The sequence below is a fragment of the Solanum pennellii genome, chromosome 8 (assembly GCF_001406875.1).
Source record: "Solanum pennellii chromosome 8, SPENNV200".
Taxonomy (NCBI): domain Eukaryota; kingdom Viridiplantae; phylum Streptophyta; class Magnoliopsida; order Solanales; family Solanaceae; genus Solanum; species Solanum pennellii.
Genome location: NC_028644.1, coordinates 42826438 through 42837035, shown reverse-complemented (window position 1 = coordinate 42837035; position 10598 = coordinate 42826438). Strand labels below are relative to the sequence as shown.

Sequence of the window (10598 nt, the reverse complement as noted above, 5' to 3'; positions counted from 1 at the left end):
GAAACAATGGGAAATAACCTAATTCTCATCACAGTTTGATAGACTCCAGGATCTTAGTTTATTTACAAGTTACGGTGAAGTTCATCAACATTTTATTCGCGTTCTCACTAATTGTTCCTCTAAAATAGACCTTTCAATTTCAACCCTTGAATCATGGTGCTAGTAATTATAATATCTTCTCCTAACGGCAATGATATAAGTACAATAACTTAAATAGATCTAGCTCCATCTAACTACATATCATATTCTTCGAATGCCAAGCACGCCATGTTTTGGCCTCGACCTCTTAGTTCTAATGGTTGTCGTTCAGGAGAGGCTATCTCATCTTCCACTTCATCCTCAACATTAAATTTGTTTGAGCTGTTGGCATTAATTTTAGCACCCCTCACTAGGGTCTAAGCCTCTGCCTCTAAGGTTCATGTTCTTGTACATCCACCATTATTCTAATAAGCGGGAATTGTCCTAAAGTAGCCATAGCGTTGATTGCTCTCCTTGTTCTATCGTATGGGCGAATNGAAGAAGGAAGGGCTGCACTACTAACGTAAATACTACCGCGAACAAACTCGCAACGGCATCTTAAGGGCGGTCATTACTAATAAAATAAGTAAGGGGAAGAAGCTTGCTTTTCTACAGGGGCGTCGCGAGCAGCACACAGGGCGAATCCACTTCTGACCTTCTGATCTTTCCTGGGGAGAGCAGCAAAGCCCACAGAAAGTTTTTTTATCAATTCCATTTTCTAACTAAGAAAAGCAGTCTACTCATGTACTCTAGCTTCGCTAATGAGATAAGGTAGTTGGCTTACTTGCTTGTTAGAGGAAAGGTAGTGAACTAATTGCTCGATCAAAGGTGATCTCGTACTTCTCGTATTTGACATAAAATAACTAATTCACCTATAGAAGACACAAACAAAAAACTATAAGTCAAAATGAAGAAAATAAAATGACAACTGAAATAATTTCAAGTAGGGTTGGATCGACTTATCGAACTATCACATTCGGGGAGCACCCCCTATACGTAGCCGACATCTTCATCCTCGGAGAGGACATAGACTAGCCCTTAGCATTCGTCATCACATATTATAGGCTAAACACGAAAAATTTCAAACTTTTTATATATATTAAGGTATACATAGACCTCGCTTACTAATAATATACATACATATGGAGTTTACTTAGACTTCTGGAATACAAAGATTACATAGGCTTCTACTTTAAGCTACATACACAATATAAAAAGATAGTATGATATGAATGTCTCACATTTAAACCATCTAGAATGAGTAAAACATTCGGGTATATCCCGTACTTAATTATAACAAAATCCACATATAGGCTTATACAATAATAGTCTTCAAATAAAAGAGAAGGAAACTAAATGTTTTAGACAATAACAATATCAAGTAGCTAGATAGTGGCCTCATTCTCGGAATGGTGAGGACCTACCAATCATGGAGAAAGAGAATTCAAGCCTTCTTCAATTGGCCTTCTAGAAATTCAATGGCCGGATCCTACATATTGTAGAAAGCATAGAAATATGGGTTAGTACACCACTTGTACTTAGTATGGAAACATGAACACAAAAAATTTGAAACATTCATGAAAAGGGACCTATACTTTAGAAAACATTCTAAGTCTTTGAAAGCCTTTAATGCACATTCAAGAGAGCATATACAACATAAGGATCACAACAACATAAGTTGTGTTCATAATCAAGATACCTCAACACAAAGAACCATATCAACATAACGATACAAAACCCTTACCAACAGTCCCATACGAAGCTTAAAACTGAAATGTTAATGTGAAGTACCATAACCCCACACAATCAAGTAAACAAGATAGAAGATAATAAGTAATGCTTTGCTTCATACTACATATATCATCATAGTCATTACTACATATATAAACTTAGACCAACACATGTCCATCACTATAGTCAACATCATATAATAGCATTATCATGTAAAGTCAACATCACATAGTAGCATCATCATGTAAAGTCAACATCATATAATCCATAATAACATAGCTCATAAGACCATATCCTAAGACTACCTTTAGATTTAACTTGTGAAATGTCTAGATAGGGTCTCATACCCCTACCTATTCTAAGTAGACCGCTCAAGTCATTCTAATCAATGTCTACTTTCATTTAACTTTAGTCATTCATTTCAATTTCGGGAAAACTTGTCTTAACCGTCGTAGACTACAAGAGCTAAATGTGGAATCCGGTGTCATGAAACCCTACACCGAAAGAAGGTGGTCTACTAGCCAAAGCAGTACCAAACATGAACATAGCATCTAGGTGGATCCACTAGCTAGTATTCATATGGAGGCAACATAGTTCAGGAGCTAGGAGACATGTTTGAGACCCTATTTACGCCTTTGGCATTGTAATCTCTATCTCATCAGTTTAAAGTGAACCTACCTTCCCTACTTGGGAAGGGACACTCCTCACTAATAGTTAACTCGGTGCTAAGCTAAAGTCCCTTTGGAAATGTCCTTAAGTCATCCTTTAACAATCATAACTTATTTTAGGTCATAGGAGACTAGCCCCTTGTATAGTATTAGTCATTGGCTCAATTGGAATTGCATGAGAATGTTATTCATTAAAACCCTCATATGTGAAATTAACATGTTATCATCAGCATATCATAGTAAGTCACATAGGTAATTCACAACCAACGTTATATCAGTACATCTTAATCATAATCTCACAATTCACATAATGGAGACATTTCAATTGCATCATCATACCAACACCTACTTAATCTAATCACAAGATTTACTTCAATTGAACTTCACCATCAAGTACAAGCCATCACAATTAAAGTAAAGGTTCCAGAGCACAAAGTCTTACCAATTCTTCTTCAAAAACCTTCATCATTGGTCTTACCGTGAACCAACCAAATTCATCCATAAATAGGAGTAATAACATCATTATGATAGTAATTAACACAAGAACTAAATCAATTTCATAAACACAAACCAATTCAACATGAGTTCATGATCTCTTCCATAGAACTAGGCCGAACATCAAGAACTAAACTAATTAACCAATAATCCATCATAATATAACCATAATAATCAAAATAAATCAAGAATAATACAATTTGAAAGATCAATTTCGTATTAGAAAGAAACCCGTGTTCATATCATCTTTTGGAAATCAATTAGAAAGAACCATTTGGAGAAAGGAGTCCAAAAGGTGAAACACTTCCATACCTTGTTAATCCTTGAAGATTGATGGAGTAAAGTGAAGTTATTGCTTCCCTAATGCCCTTTGACCTTGGTCTTCGATGGAGTCTTCTTTGGGGAGAAAGAAAGTAGTGAGAACACGGAGGATTTAGGTTTTGGAATTTAAGTGTGTTGAGTTAGTTTAATTATGTTTACGTCCTTATATAGTCACTTAATTACCATAATTAGACATCCCCTAACTCTTAACTAACAAATTAACTAACTAACTAATTAAAACAACCCACTTAAAACGTCACAACAAAACCAAAAACCTGCCCTATAAGACCCCGACCTACGATCCGTAGGTCAGTCGACGACCCCTTGCACCCACCGTCCTGCGCATCTATCGATTGTGTCAGAGACCTGTTTTTTTGCCATTTTGGAAAAATGGCTAAGTGTGGGACGACGGTGCCATCGGCGGAGTTTCAATCAATCGACGGCTCATCGATTGGCTCATCAATTGTCCACTATGAAAAAACAGTTTTTACCCATTTTGGGAAGGGTCCTCCTCAAGGACCCTTAGGTTTGTCCTTGGGGATTCATACCCAAAAATTTTGACCCAAAATACATTCTAATACATGTTTGACACCTTTCAATCAAATTTATTAAATTCTCACTCTTAAAACCCAATGAAATAGGCTAAGGCACACTAGCACCTATTTCCCTAGTGTCCAAATGTCATGGACGTTCCTTGGCGTTTTGACTCTAAAAATTCCTAAATGACTTATAACAATTATTTTAGGCCTTTTAACAGTGTTCCAAATCTTAGAACAAGATGTTAGGCTCTAGAATTAGGTCTTGAAATTTCGGAGTGTTACTCTAACAAAAAATATGCACTACACGTACTTAACAATTGAACACAAAAGATACTCCCACACTCAAACAAGGTACTGCAAGCAAAAGGGGAGAAAAGGTATAAAATATTCAAAGGGTTTTATTTTATGAGTTTAAAAAGACTTTTTGCTTTATTATATCAAACACACTCGACGATCATAACTAACATAGTGGAATGTATTTTGACGAATTGCCAAATATAGTGGAAGCTCACTGATTCTGCTGACCTGATGGCGTAAGCATAATGTACTTCAACATATTACCTTTTGGATCTCAATTACCCTTAATATACAATACACTTTTCCATATTTCTAGATCATAATACCAAAAAAATGAGTCTGCATTACGCCTTTGGCAGATCACTTTGATGGTTCCAGCATTGCCTAATGATCCCATCTCAACACTTTTACTTATTTTCAACATGCACTCACAATACACGTTATTGAAAGAAATAAAGTACATGTAAATACTTGGGTGTGCCTCCAAAGAAGCGCCTTATTTGATGTGGTGGCTCAACATTCGTTTTTGGGATTTGGATATGGGATGTTGTTACTAGGAGACAGTAACTTTTGCCTAAGATTGAGATGACTGGAGATTTGGCACATTTTAGATATCTAGGTTCTTGATAGACACCAAGTGAGACATTTCCATTTGGATAAAATTGAGAACGCAACACAGTTTTAAAATATTCTGAGTCTCACCAACTGAGAAAGCAATTTAGCTTACAGTTTAGGCCAGCTCACCGAATCCTACAAGGAACTCAAGAATTATTAATAAAGTTAGCTCCAACTCGGTAATATTCCTTGTTTGTTTGTGAGACTCAGAACTGTTATAGATAAGAAAGCAAAATGTCTTTTCATATTTAAAATGAAAACCCTTTGTATATTTTAGACCTTTTGGTGGACTTGTCTTTTGGAGACACTTTGCACTAAGACAAGTCCGCCAAAAGTGATAGTGCAAAATCAAAGGAATTGTGGATAAAGAATGATGTACACTCCTACTTGGAAATTCACTGAGTAGGTTTCAACATACTAAGACAAGCCCACGTCATGGAAAAGTACCTAGTTCAAATATTTACTCAATAAAGGTGAGCTTAGACTTACTTGGAGATTTGACTAATTCACTTAGTGTGATAAGACAAGCCCGTGGAACAGGCAATGTTTAGCTTAGTGCCTATTTCCAAGAAATAAATAAACATACGCAACAATATCCAGTTCCCCATTTTCTTTACAATCTTTCCACATGTTTTTTCTACCCATAGGTGCTACATTTTTCCCAAATATCACAAATTATTACTGTAATTCCGATTTACTGTTAAGTAAGTCATAACTCCATCTATCATTAAGGAAAATCATGCAATCAGAGAACTATTAGGCTAATCTGACTTCACCCGCATAAAATACAACCAAAAACTAGTACATATTATTTAAGCAAAAGAAAGAGTAACTAAACTAAACTCAAGGAGGAATTTACAGAAACGAAAATCATTGGAGAGATATTGAAGCAAAAATCAAATAGAAGGAAAAAAACAAGATCCATACATACAACAATCAAAAACACATTGATTATGTTATGATAATAACATACATCACTATCCAAAAAAAGACATTTTTAAAGGCAGTAAAACAGGACACTTGATTAACCAGGAAATTCCTAGAAATCAACAATGCAATGAATAATTAAACAAAAAGAAAAGAAGATAGAAAGCAAGATAAACACCATGGAACAAACTAAGTAACACATAAAGCAGAACAAGACAGCATTTCCCAATTTAGAAAAAAAGTGAAATTTTTATTTTAAATATTTCTTGATAAAAGCTACCTCAACACCAACCACTACCACCATTCACCAATCAATCAATAGATTCAAGAAAACAAAAATTACAATCACAAACACACACCAGAAACATGCAGTTTGGTACAGACCAAATCATTTTCCATGATACAAACACTTTTCCTTCATATCCAGTCTAGCTAAAAACCAAGCCATAAACACAAGTTACTTGAACAACAAAACAATAATAAGCCAAAACGAAACCGACCCATTTCCACATTGGGAGATACCCATTCTCATTGATACAAACATTTTTTTCAAATTCAGATGAAATGCACCCAGTATAGCTCTCTCAGTAAAGTCATAAACTAAAGCATTGAAACAAGTGAACATGAATGAAACCAAATCAAAACTGATCCATTTTTCATATGATTAAAAGAAGATGAAACAATTGAACAGAAACCAAATTGAGAGGAACCCATTTCCAATGATACAAACATTTTTCAAAATTCAAAAATTGAACCAAACCCAATGTATTTAAAACTCAAATCACATAACAAATCAAAAGAATGAAAAACAATACCATTCTGTGAGATACCCATTTTCTCCAAATTCAAATGAAATGCGGTGTAGCTAACAATCAAGTCTAAAATCCTTGAAACAACAAAACACAAATGAAACAAAAAGAAACCGACCCACTTCACAACAAATCAAAAGAATGAAAAACACCCCACATTAAGAGATACTCATTTCTTCAAATTTAAAACTGATTCACACGCAATGTAGCTAAAACTCAAATCACACAAACAGAAACCAATAAATCAAAATCGACCCACTTCCCCAAAAATCAAAATAACGGAAACCAAACCACATTAAGCGACACCCACTAGCTCAAAAACAAAAACAGAGAGTAAAGAAATACTCACACAGAAGGTCGATGAATGGTTGAAGCCATCAAAACTCTCAGAGATCTGGCTGAAGAACAAGGAAATGGTAACATTTTGTGAGATTTTAACGACACCCCATTGACATTCAGTACCATTGTCGATGCTCTATTTTTCACCTCGACTATTTCGCCTGAGCAATTTCGTTGTGATCACTGTACACTAGTTGAGTTAAAAGTGGAGAGAGAGAAACGGAACAAATAGCCCAAATATATAAGCCTTACATGTCGACAAAACGCAACTGGAAATGAAACTAAATTAACCTTCACCTTGAAGAAAATTACTCAAATGCCATTTTTTTCAATTCGGGGTTCGTATTAGAGATCCGACTAATCAAGATTTACACCCGTAAAAAATGATTTCTCATATGATAACTCAAGTAATAGATTTTTTTTAATCTTTAATTGCAAGTTTTATTAACCCTCCGAGATAATAGTTGTTAGTTGAGTGATTATCTTGGAAATCCACGGATATAATTAAGGAGAATTATTTTCTATTAGATATCAATATCTTTTTCCTCGCTATCTTTTGATTCGTTTATCCTATTTTGAGTTGGTCCGAAGTTTGACAAAGTAAAAGAAATTATTTATATCATACATATATCAATGTTTTTTAATTTTGTGATGTTAAATATATCAACAGTTTAGACTCGTAAAAAAACCGTGAAACACAAATCTAACAACCCAAGGTATACTACAACTCAACCAACAAGAATTCAATGGTTTTTCATCAAGAACTTCAAAGTTCATCATTCAATCTATATTAATTACGCTAAATTAAACATATTGTTGTGTGGGTGTAAGAACCCATCACTGAAAGATCTAACATACGTGCAAGGGATAACCCCCGAGGAAACTCACTCAACGATCTTGGCGAAATCTTAGTCTTTTTTTTCTTTCTCCTTTTTCTATTCTCTTTTCTCCCAAGCCCTAAGCGTATTAAATATTTTAAAAACTTACTTAAGGATTCACTTTACCTCTAGTAAACTCTTAATATAAATTAGGAAATAGTAGGGTGAAAAGACCACTTTACCCTTACTAAAATCCGGATTAGATTTTCTCAATCCAACAGCCCAACTTTCGGTAGGCATATCTCCCTCATATGATATCGAAATTATGCATACTCAGCGGTGTTGGAAAGATCTATTCAAGGGATTCCTAACCATACAAAGAACTGACCCTAAGTCATCTTGAGATAGAAGTTATGGTCGTTTGAAAATGACCTAAAACTTACTTTTACACTTAGGAAATTTTCCAGATTTTCCCTTTTCTTTCCAAAAATAACTATTCTAAGTTTCTTTGTTTAATCCTAGATATTTTGGTTTACGAGATGTTACGATGGAACTCTTTTTCAACAAATGTATAACTAATGCCTATAGATACAATCTATTGTTATTAAGGTGTGCAGTACTAATATCATGGATCTAGGATTTAGAGGTCACGTCCAGAGCCTACCCTTTGACGTAACATAGGACCTAGAATTGCAAGTAACCCCAAGCTGACCTTGCTTGACAAGAATCTGGTTACCAGAATAAACAATAACATAATGCGGAAGCAAAATTATAAAGATTAAAGACGAAATTGAATGATATATGAAATTCAAGAATAAAATCCCTAATTTCAAGATTAAGTTCTAAGAACCCTATTTGATATCAGTATTCCAAGTTAGAGGAGTAAGACTAATTATGATAATAATAATAAATAAAGTCAATTCAAGAACTTACATCAAAAGTTATCTAGACCCCTATTGTGTAGAAATTAGAGAGAACAATTAGTATAAGACAAATCACCTTCTCTAATTTAGGAATAAAAACCAAAGATATCAAATTAAGAATTAATCTTACCCTCTAAAGAATCGTTCTTATAATGTTGTAAGATAAATCCATAGTTACCACACACATAGGTGTAAAGAAGAGAAATATCTCAAATAATATTAATCATATGTCCAAAATAATAAAATCAACCCCTCTATATAAGGAAGACCTATCCTAAATAGAATATAATTTAAATCCTACTTTTATGGACACTTTACACTAGGAAAACTTTAAACTAGGTAACTTTTAAAGTAGGAAACATCAAACTAGGAAACAAAAAACTTTAAACTAGGAAACTTTTTAAATTAGGAAAACATTAAAATAAAGTATTTAAACTAGGAAACTTTTTAAACTAGGAAAAACTTTAAAATAAGGTTTCTAAACTAGGGAATTTTGACTAAACTTTGACTTTAACCATTCAGCCTTTTGGCTCCTTTGTTGGGCTTTGTGTGATCCAATCTTCTTACATTTGGGCTTTGAACATCTCTTTATCAATAAACATATTTATTGATTTTAAATTGAATCCCGTCAACTTTAGTACTAGTAGGCCGACATTGATGTTATCATTCCCCTATTCTTGAAAACAATTCGTCCTCAAATTTAAATCTCTAAAAATCAAGAAGATGTGCATTAGCAAACAACATCCATTGCTCAAGAGCAACAATGGTAGGAACAAAACAAGATAGTGACCATGTGTCCACTTAACCTTAATCCTGGAATATATAAATAAATTGTTATAAAGCATGTGAACATCTTCATCCCAATAGAAAATTCTCATACATATAGAAACACAACAAACTCCTTGTCTAGATGCCATTGCGAATGATACATGCAACTTCAATTAAGTTTTTCCAATTATGTTCGCCAATGGGCATGACAAAGACAATATAAAATTCCTATCAAATTGAACACTTTTGTGATATAATTAAACATCTTCAATTAAACCTCCCAAATATTTTTCTACATAAATATCTTCCAACCATTCATCAATATACATTATATCCAAATAAGTATTGAAGTGCTCATAATCATGTAACTCATTATCACTAGTAGCAATTCAAGACACATATACTTTTACATTCAACTATAAAAGAATAGAATGCATAAGCCTACCAAGTCAAGATTATGTAATGAGAGTACGCTTTCAATAAGAACACATTCACATTCTATACAAGATCATCATTCTATCATTGGAATCACATGTAAGACTACTTCAAGACATTATCACCTTAATTCTACTAGATTCACATTCATATAGCTATCAAATAAGCATCTCCACCATAAGTGGATCACACATTAATGTGTCAAAATTACAACTCAATAAGAATAGGTATTAACACTTATTTCCAAGATACTACAATAAAGAATAATATTGACATATATCCATAAACAATTCCCTCATCAATATGAGCAATTCAACAAGAGATCGATTAGAATATACCTTCAAGTCTTTAGATCAAAACTCACCAACACACAAATACATCAATACCTCAATACATAATACTTTTCCATCACAAGACATAATTAATGACATGAATCCATAAACTAACATCATATTATCACATGCTATTCAATGTACAAACCAATTTCCATTCAATTTAGGGGTTTAGAGGAACACATATGTTCTTGGAGGAATTCTATATAAAATAAACTTAAAATCGTCAATAAAACTTTAATTATCCATATAAATGTCATAAAAACTCTTTACCAATGAACCCATTCTTAGATTAGAACGTAGGATTTTGACATTGTGAGAAGCTTCAAAATCTATTTTGGATTGGATCCTTGAATGGAAGATTAATCAAGGATATAGGGTCACCATACCTTCTTTTACAAGAATCAACGAAAAATTACTAGACTACCTTAATTAAATCGGCCTTGGAACCTTGACTTCTTCACACACACACACACACACACACACGCACCCACGCACGCACGCACGCACGCACGCCCACGCCCACGCCCACGCCCACACACACACGCCCGCACGCCCGCATG

General features: G+C 34.0%; 1 long non-coding RNA gene across 3 annotated transcripts; it reads right to left on the bottom strand.

Annotated features, from left to right (window-relative positions):
* Positions 1 to 521: 521 nt before the first annotated feature.
* Positions 522 to 10525, bottom strand: LOC114078305. 3 transcript variants are annotated; one of them, XR_003579910.1, is made up of 4 exons: positions 6770 to 10525; positions 3225 to 3308; positions 1443 to 1507; positions 522 to 890 (listed from the first exon to the last, which is right to left on the bottom strand). It is a non-coding gene; the product is annotated as an uncharacterized LOC114078305 (long non-coding RNA). The 3 variants fall into 3 exon arrangements; XR_003579909.1 differs by lacking the exon at positions 3225 to 3308 and having other exon boundaries at positions 522 to 686; positions 803 to 890; XR_003579908.1 differs by lacking the exon at positions 3225 to 3308.
* Between the last annotated feature and the right edge of the window lie 73 nt (positions 10526 to 10598).